At 41.3% G+C, this 20,858-nt stretch overlaps 1 protein-coding gene across 2 annotated transcripts in view; it reads right to left on the bottom strand.

Moving 5' to 3' along the window:
• MET (MET proto-oncogene, receptor tyrosine kinase) overlaps positions 1-10,879 on the bottom strand; it is a 112,785-nt gene extending 101,906 nt beyond the window's left edge. For both annotated transcript variants that reach the window (XM_070616352.1, XM_070616353.1), the window contains exon 1: positions 10,512-10,879. The gene's annotated coding sequence lies outside the window, so the exon portion shown is untranslated. The remainder of the gene's footprint in view (positions 1-10,511) is intronic.
• Positions 10,880-20,858: the final 9,979 nt, after the last annotated feature.

Genomic DNA, 20,858 nt, shown 5'->3' with positions numbered 1-20,858 from the left:
ACACTTTCTTGCGAGTGTGGAACAGACTGCTTGAGTTGAATGAGTTAAGGAATGAATGGGAATAGAGAAAATGACTTAGAAACTTATTTTGAAGAATTCTTTATTTAAAGGCTAAGGTAGAAATAGGAGTGCATACTTAAGATAACTGTGTATTAAAGACCTATCAGAATGTCTAACATATGTGTTTTATTTCTTTCTAGAAGAAACAGCCAGTTGAGTAAGGGCTGAATGAAAAAAGGTAAGGGAGATTTCAAAAGATAGGAGGGGTGGGTAGGGAGGATGGGATAGATGGAGCAGGGTGCTCGATTTGGTGGGGAAGGATGGGATCAAGACCATAGGTTGAAAAGTCCACTTTATCATTTGAGACAGAAGCAGGGAGATAACAATGGGTGACATGGAAACCATATGGGCTTCTGTTTACTGTCTAAACTACAAAAACATATTACACTAAGAATGAGGGGAGCCAAAGAGATTCAAGAGCTTGACAGAATGGTGGAAATTTGAAATCACTGTAATGGGGATGGGGAAAATGGGAAATGAACAAAACAAGAATAAAAGTTTGCTCGAGGTAATACTCATCCTAACATACAATGCCTGTTCTCATTGAGTGTCCAAGCAGTCAGCAAGGCAGATTTGGGAATTAAATAATTCCATAATCATGACCTGTGTAGTGAATTCCTTCTAATTTTTACATAATTCATCAGATCTGTGGGCCTTTATTAAGAGGAAATGCCAGCATTTGATTATTTTATTTCAAAATCAGTTTTATTGAAATCTGCAAGGAATAATTTCAGGAAAAAGAAAAACACTGAAGTAGATACTCTCTTTTCTTTCCAATAAAACCAACAGTCCAAAGATGTTAAAGAAATGAATCATACATAATGATCATCTAACTCTGAAAATTAAAACCCACTTAGGAATTGTGAGCGAGCCTTGATCCTAAACACCCGTCTAGTTATTCATTCAGAATCTTTAATAACATTTGGAAAGTAATTAATCAACTTATGACATAGACTCAAGGGCTGTCGCCTTTCATTGTCGTTAATGAAACTGTCCGGGGTTTTATCTGCACTTTTCTGATGATTTAAAGAACAATTTTTTTTTGGTAAGCTCTATGAAGACCAGAAGAATGTTTAAAATCACTGGACCTCGACATACAGATTTCAATGAACAATCCCAGCATGTGTTAATGAGAGTGAAATAAAATTTAGAAGTATCTTAACTTTGCCATGATAGAAAGTGAATTTTTGAAAAGTCCAAAGTGCATATCGATTTCTGTTAGGAGGAACCTTTTTCCTGTCAACAAACTTTGCCTTGGCTGCTTCTTTATACACTTCAATAGAACTTAAAATATTTGTTGTACTATTTTACACTCAATTAAAGAAAAACAGCTAGGGTAATATGTTAAGCCCAAAGGTTCCCACCGGCCCTAAATGACTCTATTTGTCTGGTGTCTTTGTGTTAACTAGATAGTGGCTGGACCATAAGCTCACTTTGGACAGTGTAGCCCCTGTAGGAGCTGGAGGGATTCTGCCTGAACGTGAGGCCAGTGAGATAACAGGCCACCTAAGACCCTCAGAGGAGAAAAAGACACGAAGGGAAGGCAGGCCCTGATATGAGCTTTCCACGAATCTTCAGACCACTGTCTGAGTTTGTGTTTAGAACATGAAAAATGCAACTCCAATGCACACGCCAGCATGAACTCTGTATAATCAAGGTCCAAAGAAACGGCCTGAAGATAATATCTGCAAGAAAAACTAATACACATCTACACTAGATGATATTCTAATGGAAAGTAATTATGGATTATAGTTTTTAGGGTCATGACTTTTGGTCCCAACAGTGATAAATGCATTAGAATGCTCTGATCCACTAGAAAATGAATACAGTCATGATAATAGTGTAAAACATTTGTAAGATTGTGTGGTTTTTCTTTTAATACTATGATTTCCTTTGAGAAAATGAAATTTCATTTGAGTGTTTGCGAGAAGCTAATAGAGTGCTTAGGGCATGACTCCGACACTCTTTCTGCTCCTGCTCCAGAATCCTGCATTCCTCCTGGTAGCTGAGGGAAGGACAGACTAAGAGGTCTGATTTAGGAATGAAGAGATGACAGTCTAGGGTCTCCCCATATCAAACCACATGTGACAGAGATGGAGGAAGTTTAGGCTTTGCTTATCACAAGCTCTGCCATCTTCCTGTGGATGTCCCTTGATCCCCACCCAGTTTTGACCAGCCTTCTTCCTACTTGGAAGGTGGCAGCCTGGTTCCTAATGGGACACTCTCTTCATGACTTGCAACGCACCCAAGCCCACGACTCTCCAGCATGTCCACCTACCTCTCCCCTCCCGTAACCTCACGGATCCAATACCCCATCAAAACCTCCAGGTCTTCTCCTTCATTATCTATTTTCTATATCTGTGACATGAGAGTTAAAATGAAAAATTGAAGTTGAACTACATTTTTCAAAATGTAAAAATATAGAGGCATCTGACTGCTCATTTATCAAACCGTGAGACCTATTAATTGAAGTTTAGAAAATCATCTAAGTAGGAACGTGTACAAACACACTGATACATGATTATTACTAATGGTTTGGTCAACCATTGAAATAAAAATTAAGCATGTCAAAATTATATAAGTAAATTACTCCCTATACAGAGCTATCTAAAATTAAATTTCAAAACAAGCTTTAATGATGGTAGACATACTCAGTACACCTCCAGGTTCACCTAAGAGAATCTCTATTTCAAGTCCATAATAAGACAACTTTCCTTCTTCTCCACACCAAGACTTAAGAAATTGCCAAATTCTGGCCTCCTGATGTCACATGGAAACAATACACTTTTGATTAGGAAGGTTTTCTGAGGACAAAATGTGATGAGCAGTTAGAAATTCACAGCATGGTATCAAGAAAGATCTCAATTCGCATGTTTCAGGACTACGCCTTCTTCTATTACCACTTTCTTTCTTTTAGAGAAGAGTTGCTGCCTCCATGGCACTTGGGACTCTAATCACATGCATTTCAACTGCACTTCAAGCTACCTATTTGTGCCAGTCTACATGGGAAGTCTAGTTAGCAGAAAATACACACTCACAAACAGGAAATCTAACTACAGTAAGAAGGTGTTTTTCTCCACATAATAGAGTCAAAGATGTGTCATCTGTGTAATTTGGAGTAAAACCCAACACGACTCATTGTTGAGTACCTCTCTCTCTCCCCTCTTATATTATGGCAACTTATGATTACAGCATTATGTTTTCTAAGCCTGTGTGAACCTGCTTATAGATACAAACAACCTGCCCTTTTCTGTGTATAGCTTTCAATCAGTAAGCACGTCAAGGTGCGAGGAAGAATGGCAAGAACATTTAATGGAAAAAAAAAATCAATTTTGAGAAAGCATATGGTAACAACTGAATATTTAATCAAATTAGCCTAGAAATTCCTTCTTATTTTCAGCACTCTTTGCAAGGCAGTTGCTTCATGGTACAGGATGAATTTCAATAAATGTCATATATTTCGTTAGGTGGCTTATTTTTAAAATTTGTCGAACCAGGTCACTGACTCGGAATAGATCTCATTGCAAGACATGACAGATGGGTATTGATATTGAATGGAAAGACTGACATTAGCTGAAAGGTTCCGGGAAGAAGAAAAAGCCATTCATCATTCAACAAAATATTTACTGAGTACCTACTGTGTGCCAAGACAAAATGATAAATATTTGGACTTTATATTTACATTACAGTAGAAAGAGGAGTGGTGCCAAAATAATTTCCTTGGGGTTAGTAAAGATTACGATTGAATACTATTGGTAAGCAAGGTCTTCAAAAATACTTATATTTTCCACAATGCATCAGAAGAATGCATTAGCACTCATTCAAACATCCATTCTGTCATGGTTGCAGGATTTTAGAACTAACTTCGATTTTTGAAGATGCTGTTTACTGACCCTTAGTGAAAACCAACTTCCTATTTTTCTGGAACAAAAAGGGCCTTCCACGGTTTCAAAGATTTCTTAGACATCAAAGAGCTTAGAGAGACATACAGTTTATGGGTAATGATTTAGGATTTAGAGAATCAAAAACACATGGATTAAATTTCCTTTAAAAGACCCCTAGGTTTCAATTTTAAAAGCTAAAAAGTTGGTCTACACATATGTTAGTCCCAAGCAAAGCCAAAACTTCTTTTTAAAGATAGTTGGTGTTGTCTTATGGACCCAGAACTTGGCTGGATTTTGCCTTCCCACATGATCTGGCCTCAAAGGAGGCAACCTGCTTCTGCTAAACAAATTCACTCCACCTCTCTCTTTCTCTGCCTGTGAAGCCTACATTATTTCAAAGGTCTCCAGCTTTCAGTGCTCTTCTTGATATTTTCAATAAAATATTAAAAATCAGAAACATCCTGTGGTCTTAGAGAACAATTAGAGTACTTTTTAATTTCTCTATTATTATTATTGTTTTTACACACAATTTCAAAATGGGACCTGAGATGTTAGGTGCTGCCGCAGATTTCCAATTATTGGGGAACACGAGATCATTTCAGAGCAGGAAAAGGCCACTGATCTTAATATGTGCAGTGTTTCATGATATATCATTATATTTGCATTTAAAATAGTAGGAAGAAATACAGTACATAATCTTCCATTCTAACACATCGGCCTTCCAGAAGGCCGCTAGCCTGGGCTTTTCACTGAGTTTTTAGGATTAAAGGGAACAAGTTAGTGCACAACCTGTGAGCTTTCATTCCTTTGGAAAAATAGATTGCAACACTGATCTGATGGCTTTTAAAGGGCACTGGAAACCAACACAGTGAACGTTTTGAATTTCAATGGTCAAGGAATAACAACTGATGAAGTTCAGGCAGATCTAAAAAAAACAAAACAAGGAAAGCACCAGTATTGCAAAAAGAGAGTTCATTCTGAATGAGAACTTGGAAATGAAATATGAAATCTACATATAAAGTTATGATGAATTTAGGTTTCAGAAAATGATTGCTTCAGTTTAAGAACGAAATAACTAGATTACCCTTTAGTTTAGAAACATACATAGTTTGATAGAAACACTGTGGGCTGATGAGTTTAGAAAAATAAGTATACGCCAACAGATGATGAATTATAAAACATCTTTTTCTTTTTTAAATTGCTAAGCTAATTTTCCAGAGAGGAAAAATATCTAAGAACTCAAGAAGATAGAATACTTTGCAGAAGCGGTCCTGGGGCCTTTGGCCATGCATACTGCTAAATTCAACAGCACCTAAAGGTGACACAGGGGACCACTTGGCAGGTATGGTCAGGGCCAAGATTGCAAAGGACAACCACCAGGAGCCAAATTTGGCCTGCAGACATTTTGTCTCTCTAGCTTGCACAGTGTTTTAAAGATGCTGAGTCAATATTTTAAAATTGAGAGAGTCTAGCTTCTCCTGAAGATTTGAAAGACAACACCACATGGGCCCATGCCACACACTGGACCTCATGGCAACTTCGATGATGCCAAGTGGTGGCTGCTCCTCTTAGGCAGGGCTTTTTCTGAGCAGACCGTCAGTCCCTAGTGAAAGGGTTAGTTTTACCCATTTAGGTACCTGTTTGCAAATCTGATACAGGATATAGACAGGGCATAAAGGGGAAGGAAAAAAAGATGAAGAAAATCCAACACAGTGGTTTAACACTGGAGAGGGAAAGGAAAGGAGAGAGAGAAGGAAAGAAAGAAGTGCACAGCAGACAGAAGCTGTATATCATCAGCAATTGCCTCCTTTGCTGTCTCCAGATTTATACTATGGAAGGGATCCATGACAAAACCTATGGGTATTATTCTCAACAAATCCCAGTGGGTCAGGCTCACAGTATAGAAAATAAGAAGGAAAACTGTCTGAGTGGAGCAATATCCCCAATCAGAGATAGGGTGTGGGGATGGGACCAGGGAACTGCAGGAAAATATCATGTGTTCTCTCCTTCCCAGTGAACTTTGACAGGCATTGTCTAGGTCCTTCTCATAAAAAACAGGGACTCCATATACAGCTGTGCAGGCTGTGCACTGCACACTTCTAGAGAAAACAAAATGAGAGTGGTACTCCTGAGGAATGCAAAATAGAAGCCCTGCTCCAGATATCCACATGGCTCTTTCTCTTGTCTCCTTCAGGTTCTAGCTCAAAGGCCACCTTTGCAGAGAGGCTTTCTCTGACTCCACTACTGAATTTTTCAATCTCCACTCGACCCCTTCTTATCCTTGACAAGTCCCTACTCCCCTTCACCACTTTTCATGCTTCCTTGTAGCTCTTACCACCACCTCACATACATCACGTTTTATTTATGTATTTTGTTTGTTTGCCTTCCTCAACACAGAACACAGCATCATGAGGTTGGAGACTTTTGTCTGTTTTATTCTCTGCTGCACTGCCGGAGTCTAGAATTATGCCTGGTAGGTGCACAACAAATTATGCTGATTGGCTAAATCCACAATCACATTCTTAGAGTACAGCAACCAGGCTTTCACTAGAACCCGTGATTCTCTGACCACATTTCATAATTGCTCTTCCTTATATTAGGAGAAACACATTTTCAAATCTTACGGACCATTACATAATTTCTGCGGCTCATAAGCTTTTACATAGTTTCTAGGGGCCCTACAGCTACATAATTTATTACAGAAATTAAAACAACAGGAGTAACCTGCATAAACATACTTGCACAAATTTATACAATCACAGAAGAAATATGTATACCCAGGTATGCGATTAGCCAGTTAGCTGTTTTTTTATGTCACTGTGCTTACACTTCCTTCTATAAATGCCACACATGTGATTTTTCTCTCAATTACGTTTTATAGCTTATAAAAACACTTTATTTTGTCCCTTGAGAAGCAAAGCAGTCTGATTTTACTGAATGTTTTTATTGAAACAAATCCCAAGGGGAATATACTAAACTGTTAAACACAGCTGGAGAGATATGTGAGAATGGGCCTTCTGATAGAGGAATAGATTACAAAATTACTCACAGCTCTTAATCTGATCATGGGAGAATGTCCCCCACATATGAATGGAGCCTTTCTTGGTATGCTTTACTACAATGAGAAAGAGAGAAAAAGAGAACTGGAGAAAGAGAAGGTGAGAAAAACCCCAGAGACTAGAAATGTTCTAGTCATCATTTATCACTAACCTAAGAATCCCAACCTATTTCTCAGTGGAAAATGCATCAGATAGCCAACCTTCACTGATGTCTGGGCAGAGGCTGTGTGGTGCTGTTGAATTATGAGGGCCAGGCTCAGGGACACAGTTTCCTTGTCTATAACACGGGGAGGTCAAGATTTTGATATCAGCCTTGTCTATCTTGTAAGATTGTTGTACAATCAGAAAGATGATATACTCAGAAACAGCTTGAAAATTTTAAGAGGTCTCTAAGTTCGAAATTTTTGATTTCTAAAAAATTTCTATTATTTAACAGCAAACAGGATGACTTCTAACATTGTCATTCTTGTGTGATGTCCCCTTAATAATTATGGATCTTGGTTCTAGTGTCTACGTGTGACATTTATCTGTATATGTAGATTGTAAACTCTTCAAGGGCAGAGATTTCATTTCTTTCTTTTTAAAAATGTTCCCCTAGGGGCCGGCCCGGTGGCGCAGCAGTTAAGTTCGCATGTTCCACTTCTCGGCGGCCCGGGGTTTGCCAGTTCGGATCCCAGGTGAGGACACGGCACCGCTTGGCAAAAGCCATGCTGTGGTAGGCGTCCCATGTGTAAAGTCGAGGAAGATGGACACGAATGTTAGCTCAGGGCCAGTCTTCCTCAGCAAAAAGAGGAGGATTGGCAGTAGTTAGCTCAGGGCTAATCTTCCTCAAAAAAAAAAAAAGTTCCCCTAGTACCAAACAGATATGATGCTCAACATACAATCCTCAGCTATTTTCGGTGAGGCAAATGTGGGCCTGGCAGCAACTCAGCGTCTGTTAAGAACAGGGAATTAAAGTGATCCTGAGTTGACAACAGTCAGTATATCAACCATTTATTACTAAGAGGTGACTATGTTCCAATGAGCAAAGCCCTTGAAGAAACTCTGCCCTGAAGGCTCAGAGTCAAAGACACCAGTTTCAACACACACTATGGAAGTAAAGGAGGTTACCTGCCCAGCCCTGGAGTTTCTGCATATTTTCTCCCCTTAAGGTGGCACAATTAGGAAATTTGCTATTCCATGAACAACCACAGAGAATATTATGGATGGTGGGAAAACAAAGCATAGATGGTTCTGGTGAGAAGCATTAAGCCTAATGACAGTGAAGAAGAAACCATGAAATTGGAATGGAGAAAAGCATAGAAGGGCTTAGGAGCAGCTCTGACCAAACCAAGGGAAAGGGATGAGGAAGAAAGGGGCAGAGAGTTGGGAGCAGCTCTGAATGTGCAGGGAGCTGTGTACACATCATGGATGTGTCACCATAGGCACTGGCGCAGCCAATTACAGAAAGGGGTGTGTCCTGTTAGCCCGCTTGAGTTATTCACTTTGTTCTGAGATGACCACGTTTGAGAAAAAGTTTATTTGAGGATATTATATACATTTGTCAAAGGAAAATTAGACTAATGCTATTTTGGACTATTTTTTTAATCAACAGATAAAGAAATTGATGTTTGAAATGTATTTCTTAGTCTAACTCATTGAAATAAATTTTTAAAAATTTCAAGATTATAGTGGGACATATGCTTATATAATTTTAAAAGGAATTTATAAGATAAGGGTATTTTTCATGCTTAGAAAAGTGTCATTTTTCTTTTATTGTAGGTTTAAAAGTCATGAAAATACTACTTATGAGCTTTCATATTGACTGGCTGTGGTTAACCTTGTACATCTTTATCATTCAGATAAACCTTATCCACTAATTCTGAAGGCACCGAGTGCACATCTAATGTAAACCTCTACTGCGATGTATTAAGAACAAAGCCATCTTTGAAAAAGCAGTAGTCAGCAGGTCATCTTTTATATGCCATAAATTCCATCATACTAAAATCAAAATATACTTAGGTTAATAACTATAGGCTTATGCACTGTTAAGTCTGAAACCTGAACAGAATTTTTTAAACACCAGTATATTTTATAGGCAATCAGACACATTTTTGGTACTACAAAAATTTCTTATGAGTGACGTAAATTTTACCTGTCTTATTCAGCCATTCAAAAAGAATGAACAGTGAATACACCACAGACTTGCAGTCTATGATTGGAACCAAAGCACCTCACTTCTGTTCCACTATGGAAGTTTACATGTTAAAACAAAGCCCAATAAGCTTAGAGCCAGAAAGGAAAGCTCTGTACCTGTAAATAATCCAAGCATCACTTACAGTTTACATAAAAGCACAATTTATGCCCAGTAGCACAGAGAAACATGATGTACATCATTTTCAGATCATCCTCATGCAGACAAAATTCATTAGTCAGCTATAATAGTTTAGCTATAAAGGAAAATAATGTTTTTCTGAATCCATTTGCATGGCAATGCGCATGTGTCTGGCTGATGAAAATGACAGCATAAACCTCCACCACAGCATAAACTCTACAAAATGTGAACAGTCTTCTTAACATTCAGGAGAGGGTCCAGATAGTCCATATTCTCTCCAATGTCAGTTTTTACAATCCTCTCGTATTCATCGACCATCTTAACTTGGCAATTAAAGTATCCCGATTATTTTGCCTAAGAGAGTTGACAATATTTCATTCTGCCCCAGGGCTCCTTTGAACATAAAACGGTGATAAGGTAAAATACACTGGGCAACTATTCATGTGTGAGCCACTGCAATCCTCTTCAACTGTCAAACGAGTAAATGACTCTTAAAACATAAAAGGTATGAAACGGGAAACCTTACTTCGGAGTAAATTCTGCATTGGCAATGGTTGGTGAAAATACTCTCGCTGGTGCTTTAATTATTGGGTCAGTACCAATACAAGCCAGACTGCTGACCTCTGGTTATAATCTACTTCACCCAGTAAGACAGATGTCGTTCACAGAGCCCCAGCAGAGAGAGAAGGTACGATTGAAAACGATGAATCACAAGCCTGTGTATTTGCTAGAAATGAAGAATTCAGAACTTCACAGAAACACCTGCCCCTTAGAAGAACCCCCATGTAATACAGATAAAGGAGAGCTGGGAAAAGGAAACCGCTCGGCGGCCCGAACCTTGCCGGCTGCATCACCCTGGGACTGGGTGACCGGATCCCTTTTGTAAGGGCTGAGTCAGATCACAGCCTTGAAACTTGCCCGGCCATAACAGTCATACAACCCCCTCTACCCCAGCGCCCCTCTCTCTCCAGTCATACAGGCGGCCGTCAGAAGCGACCCCCTAAAACGAAAAGCCCCATTCTAGCTTCGACCTCCCCCCTGGGCACAATCCTTCAGTTGCTGAAGCCCCTAAACTCTCGCCCACCTCCCTGGTCTTGTCCTCTGGAGCAGTAGTCGGGTCTCTTAAGGGAACAAAGAGAGCAGAAGCGCTGGGGCGAGGGGTGGGTACGGGATCCGAAGGGGCTGTAGTTTTACCTTGCAGTGCCAGGACCCGGCCGGGCGAGAAGTCAGCCGCGCCGGGACCACCCGCGCGCTCCGCGCTCCCCGCCTCCTCGCAGCAAGTCAGCTGTCGCCCCGCATCTGGCTCGCGCCCTGCGCTGGGCTCCGCATCTGCTCACAGAGCGCTCGGGGCGCTGCGGGCGGCGAGAACCTCCGGGTCACCTGCCGCCGGGCCCAGCCGAGCGCCCCGTCGGCTCTCCGGCCGCTCCCCCCGCCCCTTCCCACCCGCGAGCTGCCCGGCCCGTGACTCAGCCGGGCATCGGCGCGGGCCCGGGCGCGTCCAGGCTGGAGGCACGGCCAGGCGCCCCAGCGCGCCGCCCGCCCGCCGCAGCACGTGTCTGTCTGTCCGGCGCACCGTCCGTCCGCCCGCCTGCCTGGTCCGCGGGTCCAGGGACCGCTGAGGTGCGGACCGGCACCACCCCGAGGGGGAAATCGGCCCCCGCCCTTCCTGCCGCCCGCGCGCCGCGCCTGGCCCCGCGGGGGTCGCGTTTCCTCCTGCCCCGCCCCCGCCCCCGCCCCCGCCCCCGCAAGGTGAAACTTTCTCGGGGGAGAAGTTTCTCGTTTGGCTGCGCGCTCTCGCCTCTCCGAGCTCGGGCAGTTTGCTGGGAGCCCCGCCGCAGAGCGGCGCGACCGAGTCTCCCCCTCCTGGTGCTCGCGCGGCGAGCGTCCTCGGCGCGCACTCCGCTCTGCCCGCGCGCCGCCGGCGGGACAGGCGCGAGGCTCGGCGGCCGCCGGGCGCTGCCCCGGGACCGAGGGATCCGGGCAGGGCCGAAACAAGGCGTGCATTGTCGGGGCGGAGGTAGGAGTGGATGCACGAATTGTCCCCAGGATTTCCTTGCGTAACCATGATCCCGTACTATCATAACTCGAATTTCTGGAAGGAAGAACAACACGGGAGTTTAACCCTGAGGAAACTTCAGTTTCTTAACGTTTTCTTTCTTTCTTCTTTTTTTTCCGTAGCAGGAAACAGGCTGATTAAATAACTAGGCAAACAGCAATGAACAAGCAAAACAGAACAAAAGTTTAATTCTTGAATGTTGAAATCTTATGATGCTTTGTAAAAAAAGGGTTTTAGTGGCTTAGTGCATTGTATTAGGATAACTTTTTATATCTCACATGTCTGAATATAGAAATTGACATAAACCTTCTGGAGAACACAGACACTCAAAGGTAACAGGATCTAAGGAAGAGCATTGCCTGCTAGGACGTGTCATTGTCCCGTTTGACTCTCAGAAGGCCCTGACACATGCGGGCATCTGGTAGTTATCGACTGTCGCAGGACAAAACGACATTGTGCAGGTTCAGGAATTATTTAGTAGAGAATGAAAAATAAGGAAATACAGTAGGAGTAGTTACGGTTTTCCTGAGATCTTATTATATGCCAGGCACTTTACTGGGGACTACATAGAACAATTACAATTTTCAAGAGAGATTACCTCATAATTCCCCAATTTTATGGAAAAGGAAAGTTCCTGTTACATAATATTGTACTAGAACTCTGCCTTGAAGCGTTTTGCAGATGGGGAAACTGAGTGCCTGAGAGGGTCCCATAGCTGGTTAGTAAAAGAGGAGACGTTAGAACCCAGCCCTCAAGTCCCAGTCAGGTGTGCTTCACACCGGGCCAAGAGGCCGCAGTCTGTCCCGGGTAAACAGACAACGCAGTCCTACCGAAGTTTTCCTGACATCACCTGGCATGATTTAACAATGACTACAGTTCATAGTAAAAGGCTGATTTACTGGTTGGAGGGCACTGGGTCTATTTATGGGCAAATCGATTATAGATTTGGGGTTCAGTACCAACTTCAACAGAAGGTGAATAAACCAATGAATTTACACACACACACACACGCACACACACACAATTAGCCATAGTTGTCCAAAGGCATGATTAGAGTGCTGTTTCTATTTCCTGGTTTCCATAGCAATGTGTTAACTGGATTTTTAGATTGCATTATGTAGTTGCCTTAACAGGTTTTCTGAGTTTGTGTGTCATGATAAAAATATAAAAGAAAAAAATTAAAGTGGTAGAAAGATCCAGAAAAGCCAGTGTAAACTGGAAAATAAAATAGATTATAAATCCAAATAATCTATTATGTATTTTTAGCTCTGAAGTTTCCTAGTTACTAGTTACCGACAAATTTGAATCCAGCTTTGAAACTGTATTAAAAGTTATCATTTTGATTTATTAATTTTAAATAAGGAGATCACATTTTATAAAAATAACATAACTAAGAATAGCATAACTGAAAGTATGTGTGTGCACATCAAATAGTTAGTTTTTACTTACTGCCTAGATAGATTTGACCAGAAAAAGAGTTAAAAGTAAATTCACATATTTGGAAATGGAAAGAAGAAGAAAAAAAGTTAATAGGAGTTCTACAATTCAATTTTGGTTTTGTGGCCAACTTTAATTGTTGCTGTTTAACTTTCCTTGGATCCATGGCATGGGTGACACACTGTATGATGAAGTTCTGTTGGTATTTTCCTAACCAAACCAAACCCCTGTGGCCAACACTGTTGGCAGTCTAAGCCAACACCTGTTCCCAACCAGATAGATATTCTCTTGCCTACCTCCACTCTTGTGGCTGGAAAGGAGAAATACTTGCTTTCCCAAACACCTTTGCAACCAGACATGACCATGTGACGTCATTCTGGTGAGGAGTTAAGCTGAAGTCTGTTGGGGACTTCTGGGAAAGAGTTTAGTTTCCCTAATAAGCTGGTACCACCCCTTCTCACTTCTTGCTTTCTTCATTTCATATATAATGCCCAGCAAAGAGCTAGCCTTCTTACGACCTGAGGAGAGAAGCAGGTCTCTGATATTGCTGAGATACAGCACCAATGCCAGTAGACACCTGCTCCCAGATTTCTTGTTTTGTGGAAAAATACTTATGACAGACAGTTAGCCAGAGTTTCTGTCTCCTCTGGCCAAAAGCATTCAAACCTAATACACCCCTCAAATGGGGAGCAAGACATCTCCAAGTTTAGCATAGTAGTTAAAAATGTGAGTTTTAGAACCAGACAGCCTGGATTTCAATCCAGGTTCTGCTGCTTGCCAGCTAGGTAACTATAGGCCAGTGGCTTAAATTCTCTGTGCCTTATCTGTAAAATGAAGATAATAAAAGGATTATTGTGAGGGTGAAATGAGGAGCTACAAGGAAAGCACATGGAATAATGTCTGGTAAAATATAAGTGCTCGAAAGACGTGAGCTATCCTTGCCCACATACTTACGGATAACGTAGTGCCCAGCTATAAACAAGACCCCGTCTTTAACCCTGAGATGGGCCTAAGGGTAGCCATGGGCAAAGGAGAGGAACAGTGGCATCTTGCTCTGGATATGCCACATCCTTTCTGCTCTCCCTTCAACACAGTAAAATTTGGATCTTTGAAGGTACTCTTTTGTTCATTCACATGGTACTGTTCTTGAAAGAAAAGGAAAGACGTCTTCTTAAGCACAGGGCCTTCATGCTGGCAACTGTGGAGGATAGGGCCCACAGACTTGCATAGGCCCACACAATGTTTTTTAAAAGTTTGGGTTGCAGTAGACAGAACATAGGTTCTGCAGGTTGCCGTCATCCTACTGTCTTTTCTTGTAGTCCATCCAGCCAACCTCCAATCTTGATGCCACTTTCTCTTGGCGGCATTACGGTCTGTGACCCCTATTTTAGAGTAGGTATTCTTGGATTCTTTCTCTCTACTCTCTCTCTCCTTCCCTTGCCCTGTCACTCCTATTATTGTACCTATGGAAAATGTCTCCACAAAAGGGCAAGAATAATAATTTAGGTGATGGTTCCTCAAATCATTTCTGTAGGCAAATGCAATTTGGGGATGTAGGACTCTTCTTACCTTTTTAGAAATACATCACACATGTTAGAATATTGAAGATTCTGAAAATTCGCATGGATAAACCAAACAGAACAAAACTAAACCAAAAGCATGCTGTTTTTTTTTTTTTTTTGCCTTGTAACATCTTCTGTAAAATTAGTTTAGTAGGTAACACACTTTGGGAAACCTTGCCTTAAAGAAAGGAAATGCCAGCTACAAGGGGTTAGAATGAGTCTCTTTCAATATGAACTCCTTTTATGTTGATTTATATTGGTCATTTGCTTGTGGCTGGGCTCTCTAAAAATAAAACATGCAATGCTAAGTTATCTAAAAATATGACCAAGCATATTCAGTATTGAAGACAAGTACAAGACTGCTAGGCTCTTGAAGCTACAAGTATCATGATTTTAATCAGAAGGCCTAGGAAACTAAAGGCAGGAAAATTAAAAATAAATTGCTATCTCCAACAGGGTGCCGTAATTTTGTTAGTAACTTGGTTAATTTTTGCATCCAGCTTGTTGCCTCTCTCCTAAAATCAGGCCAAGGTATAATATATCTAGCTCTCGTTTATTAAATGTCTATCATGTATCAGTCATGTGTTTGAGTTCTACTTGTGACCTCATAATAAAAATCCAAGACAGGTATCCTTCTCAGTTTACATCCCGGGAAATGAGCACATAGAGATCAAGTAACTTATTCAGCATCATACAACTGGCCTAAGTCTGTCTCTTTCCAGAACTCCTGCTCTTCCCGTTTATTATAAACTGTCACTGGTCCTCTGGTGAGTGACGCAGTTATTGAACATGGAGCAGCAGAACTTAAGTCTTCCTCTCATTTTCCTTTCTTTTCTGTCCACAAAGTCAGCTGTAACTTGAGGCACGGTCACCCCTCTGTTTGCTTGACCCCTGGGGCCTGGATGTTGCAGTGCAGAATAAAGGTGCTGGCACCACCTATATTGTCCATCTGTAAAACACTGCATGGGGTGGAGTGAGGGACCCCGGCAGTCAGGTGGCCTGGGTGGTGGGCTCTAGGTGCATAGGACGTAGACCTCCTGCATGTGAAAACGACTTGGGGTGCGCTTTCCCCAATGTCTCTGTTTTTATAACCCCTGAGCTCTCCTTGGGGACCCAGGGAATGTGAGAGAGAGAGGGAAGCACCAGATGACAGAGAGTCAGGACTCCTAAGAGAGGGTGTTTAGGAGAGTCTCTGTCCTCTCAGAAGATGAGAAATAGAGGCAAAGACTTGCAGAAAGTCCCAGAAGGCTGCCCTTTTTTCTATCAATACTTTCCCTCCCTGAAGCTGTGTTAATTTGTCTTTCATTTCTTTTCCTCTTTTTTCCTTTTCTGTCTTTTGCCTTGTGGTAAATTGGTAAAAGCCTTTTGGGAAAGAAAATGCGAAAAATCTTTCAATTTTACACAACATAGTATATAGCATTATTTCCCAACTAGCGTATCCATTCTATTTGTTAGTTTAAACTGTTTGGCGCTAACACAAATGGATTAGCCAATCTTGGGAAACAATACACAAAAATAAATGTGATTCCCACACTAATCAGCATTTCCTTATGGATAGCCCTTTAAAAATGTGTGAGTGTGCATGTTTGTGTAATTACTACAGTTCTAGGTTTTACCCCTAACTCTGTGAGTGCTTTGACACTTAGCCCCAGTGGATCAGTTTCTTCAGCTATAAAAACAGTCCCACAGTCTGATGAAAAGGATTTAAAAAAATTAAATATCAACCAAAATTTTACTAGAGCTAGTCCTTTTGGAGCAAATATGCCAAGCAATTTACTAATTATATTGTATATAAGGGGACATTATACTAGAAAGAAAGTACTCCAGTATGTGGTTCTTATTAACTACTGCCTTGTCCAAATATGTTAAAATTCCTTTTTGTATCCCAATGATTGATTGATTTAATAATCAATTTAGGGATAGTATGTCTGATGAGTCCAATAGTAAATTAGGCAATTTAGAAAGGGCTACAAAATTTAACAGTTCGAGAGGGAATATATAGGTCTTAGTGGCACTGACAATGATAGAATGTTTGAAAGGTTTGACTAGAATCTCTAACTATTACATGTAACTAGTGTTTTCTGAGGAATAATAGAGATGGTTCTAACACTTTCGCATTGGCTAGATTTCCACCTTTTGTTTGACAACCTCAGAGTCTAAACATAATTACTATTAATGTATGTTCAAAACACAGAAGAGATGGCAGTAACTCTTCATTAACCTTGGTCTGCCCATGAAGAATTAAAAACGTAAGAGCACAGACAAATTGGGAATGGTCACGGGTCATGTTCAGAGAGTCAGCAGTGATGCAAACTGCTTTGGACTTCCAGTTCATTGGTCTGTTATAAACATTCCCGCCTTTACTTACTCTGAAAAACAAAATTCAACCAAACTACCCCCTAGAGACAATTGCAAACTAACCTCCAGACAGAACTGTCAGAGCCAATAAAATCATCTGCAAACTTTCATGCTTATGTTGAAGGAACTTTCAAAGAACGTGTAACCTGAATTAGAAGAGACATCTTTTTAAAGCTTTCCCTGAAGTGTCTGGGCCATCTGTTTTGGCCCAAGTTCCCCATGTTAGAGCTGTTATCAAGTTCTGTCGGCTCTCCCATTGCTACTGTTAACAAATGGATTTGTCACCCCAAAGTTAAGAAAAACCAGATGTTTCCTTTGTTGTTCTATATTCTGATGGCAGGTCAAAAGCATGTTAAACAGCACCAGTGAAATTGAGATTTAGAAATAATCTTGTTAATCTGATCAATGAAGTCATATGATTTAGGGGTGTTTCAAGATTTAGACTGAATTTCAATATTTGGCCGTCTACGTTTATAGGATTACCCCCAAATTAATCCTATTTTTTAAATAAATATAAACCTATATTTCATGGGAATCATAACTTGTATGGAAGCTGTTATAAATATGGAATAAATTATTTAAACATGTCGGTTCTTGTAATCCATCAATTAATTTCTTAACCAAATGTTTATTGAGCCCCTATTGTGTGCCAGGGAAGTGTTGGTATCTCGGGCTACAAAGATGAATGATTTGTGGTCCTTAACATGGAGGAACACATAGTCTAGCACAGAAAACCTGCATGTAAATCAGCAGACCCGGTACAATGTGGCAAGTGCTAACCACTGTTAGGAGAGCGTCATGGCCTAACTGTGGCGATCAGGAGGAGGCCAGGAAACATGGAAGACACTGCAAGGGAGGCCACATTTAAGCCACACCTTAAGCAATGAGCAGAAGTTTGGCTGGCAACTGTATCTGCAGGAAGATGGAAGTGAGGAAATGAATTCTTAACAGAGAGAGCAGGCACACAAGCTTAAAATAATTATATACTCAGGGTTCTGCAAGTAGTTCAGAACAGTTGGGGTACAATGTGTTTGGAGGCTGAGGCAAGAAATTAGGCTACCAAAGTAGGTGAGGATCAGAATATGACTGGTCTTGTATACCACACCAAGGAAGAAAATCTGTATAGTAGGTGATGCGTCACTAAAATATTTTAAGTAAAATAATTAGAATGTGCGCTTTAGAAAGGTCACCCTGACTTAATGGAAGTTTTGGAGCTGGGTGAGACTGCAGGCAGGATGGCAAGAGGGAAGGCTATTTCTTTAATGCAGGAGAGCAATGATGAAAGTTTGATGTAAGGCAGGGACCGCTGGGAGGCAGGGCAGGGAGGAAAATTTGATAGATGCCTAGGAGGTGGAACGTACAGGACCACTTAGAGGTAATAGAAATTGAGTGATATTCAGAAAGGTTGCTTTTTGTTTGTTTTATTTATTTTTTGTTGATTAATGGAAGTCTGGGACACAGCGATGCATTCATTTTGGACTTGTTGAGTTTGTGGAGGAGTATTTACATGTCCCTGCATAATGAGCTGTTGGAGATCCGGTAGTTAAGTCAAAATACCAGTCTGCTGGATTGATCTATCCTCTACTTAGTTATGTTGGGGACTACGTTTTTGAGACTCTCCTTCTCCATGTAATTCCAGATTGGATTTGGCCCAAAGGGAAGCTGCATGAGCTCTGGGAAGCAGAAGAGAAGCCACCGTCATTATATTCTGAAGGTTATTGTCTCCTGTAGGTGGTAAGAGACGGATTCAGGAGTGCCACTGGCTCCAGTTTGTTCTTACTCTTCCCTGGCTTCCTGATGCTGGCCTTGTCCACCCAAAGTGACCTCAGGCATCCACCAGATGCTTTACTGACAACTCATAGAGATGGCAGCCATGAAAAGCCAACAATCTTCCATAGACTTTGCAGTCCCACCTCACCAGCAGGATGTGCTGACTTCCAGAGCTCCTTGCAAGTCCTTACGTGTTTGTGACTTTTCTCTGTTCCTTCAACTATGTTTTTCAGATCTTTATCTTCCCAGCTCTTCCCACAATTAAGTACTCATTCTTATCATAAATTCCTTCTTACATATCACTCATAGTGATTCTGCTTCCCTGATTGAGTCTTTTTAAAGCTAAATCCAAAGTGTATTAAAAACACTCCATTTTCCACTCAAAACTTTTATTCCTTGAAATTGTTTTGATTTTGAGAGTCTGATTTTTTCCTGACTTTCTGATAGTGATCACTAGTACAAAATAATGATCTTAATGTGTCCAAATAGGAAAAAAATGTCAGAATAGCTAAGAGGAATTTCAAGAAAATTCAACATTTGGTTCTTATTCTGTTGAAAGAAATCATTATTATTTTTTGTATGTGAACATTTTAATATAATCCAGTACTTTAGAACTATCTGGGCCATAGAGAGCCAGGTGTGAAAGATCTTAGGAGCCTTGGAGAGAGGACCAGGGCAAATTGTGGCAGGAAAAGATCTCTTCCTGTTGGCAGTTGGAGCCTTTCTTGGGGTGAAGTGGGATGGAGCCTCTTGTTGAAAAAGCAGCTGTGGAACAGAGGTCCTGATGCTGTTGGCCCAGTGAAGATCCCATTATGAGCAGGTCAAGAATAGGACTGAGTTCTAGAATGAACATTTGGGTTGCTCCTTTCCATCTACTCCTGCCCTGGGAGAGGGTGGAGTTTAAGTCCAAGGATGGTCATGAAGAAGTATTGACTTTGTTGTCAGTATTGGGAAATGAGACTTGACCTAGAAAGGTGTGTGCTCTGGGGAGTACTTTCTTGTTTCGTTCTGCCTTTTGCCTTTCTTCCAAAGCTGGCAAAGGAGAACATGGGTGTTTCCTACTCCAAGAAGAGAGTGGCAAAGGAGGCAGTATTGGCAGCCTTTGCCAGCAAAGGCAATGGTATTGGCATTCTTTATTCCTTCGGTGGGAATAGCCTTCCTTCTTATATTTGCATGGCAAACTCTGACTGATCCTTCAAGATCCAAACCTAATGTTGGAAGGCTTCCGTGACTGGCCCTCTCCCACCCTACCCTGTCCCACACCCTAGGCAGGTTGACAAGTTGCTTTATCTGTTTTCCAATGGCACTTCATACTCCTAATTTAGCATATCTTGCACTGTATTACAATTAGCCTTTTTTGTTGACAGCGTAACCCAATGATATACTAATTTGTGTGGTTTTTTTGTGTCTTCTACTTTGTGGATCAGAAAGCATTAAGGCAAAAAAAAAAAAAAATGAGATTCAGAAATGTATTCAGAAGGGGCTGCCTTGCTGCAAATACAGGATCACCAGCTTTACATTTGCTTGGTTAGGCAAGGAACCAGAAAGAACACCGTTTCAATCTGTTTGCCTATCTATGTATTTACAAAATTCTTAAAATTCATAAGCAAGTGTGGAAATTGGGCTGTGTCCTCTCAGACTGCTTTTCAGGCATAGCAGGAGTTGGAGATTGTTCTGGGGGCAGAGCCTTCATATCGCAACCCCTTTTATGGGTCTGATGACCCCCGACCCATACCGTGTAATTAATAATCTTTCACTTCTCCTGGGAAACAAATGGGATTAGCAAACTGTGACAGAGTCTATTATTCTTAAGGAAGTCACACCGAGATCGGTGTCTCTTCCCTAAAGTGCATATCATACATACCACACAGAGAGTCAGGCAATATGTGCCAAATTTTTGCGACAATTTTCTCTTTGTCCAGAGACCATTCTTGCTAGCTATTTTCTATTAGATATTTGGAAGGTAGCCACTACTTCGTGCCACAAATGAGGCAAAAATGTTAGGATTGAGTGTGTCCATTAAACCTTTTACAAATAAGATAAAGTGTGTGATCAGAGGTACCAGTAAACCCCTCTCAGGGGCTTGGGGGAGGAAAGTTGCGATTGGATGTCACCCAGGACTCACAGTATACCTGTTTCCTTGGAGGCATTTGCTGATTCTGCCCATGGCTGTTGGCTGCAGGGTGGGGAGAAGCCCCCTTGCTGCCCTGGGACTAACTGAGCCATGCCTGCCAGGGCTCCTGTTCTGCATAAGCAAGCAAGACTCCACGTCACCCTGTTAGTCTCTTGACATCCTGAAATTACTTTCTCATTATAATTAAAAGAAGTGAAATGAAACCTGACCTAGGAAGGATCCCC

This window comes from Equus przewalskii, chromosome 4, assembly GCF_037783145.1.
Source record: "Equus przewalskii isolate Varuska chromosome 4, EquPr2, whole genome shotgun sequence".
In the NCBI taxonomy this organism is placed as follows: domain Eukaryota; kingdom Metazoa; phylum Chordata; class Mammalia; order Perissodactyla; family Equidae; genus Equus; species Equus przewalskii.
Note: the sequence above shows the minus strand (reverse complement) of the source record. Positions and strands in the feature narration are given on the sequence as shown.